This window comes from Meleagris gallopavo, chromosome 1, assembly GCF_000146605.3.
Source record: "Meleagris gallopavo isolate NT-WF06-2002-E0010 breed Aviagen turkey brand Nicholas breeding stock chromosome 1, Turkey_5.1, whole genome shotgun sequence".
In the NCBI taxonomy this organism is placed as follows: Eukaryota; Metazoa; Chordata; class Aves; order Galliformes; family Phasianidae; genus Meleagris; species Meleagris gallopavo.
The window spans coordinates 35,898,752-35,899,460 of record NC_015011.2 but is presented as its reverse complement, the minus strand read 5'-3'; positions in this window follow the sequence as shown (position 1 = coordinate 35,899,460).

Here is a 709-nt window from a genome sequence, read left to right as displayed (position 1 = left end):
GCCCGGCTCCGGCTGCGGTCGTGTGGTGTGGGGGTGTGAAAGGGCCGAGCTGTCCTCGGGGTGCCCTGTAAGTAGGAGCGATGAGGCACTCGGGCTTTACCAATAGATTACCTTATCCAGAAATATAGTGTTGGAAGGGAAACAAAGCCAACAAAGCCACGCAAGGTTCATGCACGCACGTGATTTGTGCATAAATGCTTCCTCAAGACTTTCCACCTGTGGTAAAACCATGGTGCTGTGAGTGAGAAGATAAAACCTCTGTCAACAGATGATAAACATAAAGCATGCTTTCTGATCTGCCCACTGCCAGCGGCTTCATCCGTACAAACTATTGGTACTTAAATATTTGCCTGCCCGTGAACAGTCAATAATAAAATGCTTTGAAACAGAGATGTGGGAACAGGCAGTGAAAAAGGCAGAAGAAAAAACACGTGCAGAATGGCCTGGGTTGGAAGGATCCTCACGAATCATGAAGCTTCAACCTCCCTGCCACAGGCAGGGCCACCAACCTTTAGATCTGGTACTAGACCAGGCTGCCCAGGGCCCCATCCAACCTGGCCTTGAACACCTCCAGGGACGGGGCATCCACAGCTTCTCTGGACAGCCTGTTCCAGCACCTCACCGCTCTCATAGTAAAGAATTTCCCCCTGACATCCAACCTAAATCTTCCCTCCTTCAACTTAAAACCATTCCCCCTTGTCCTATCAGT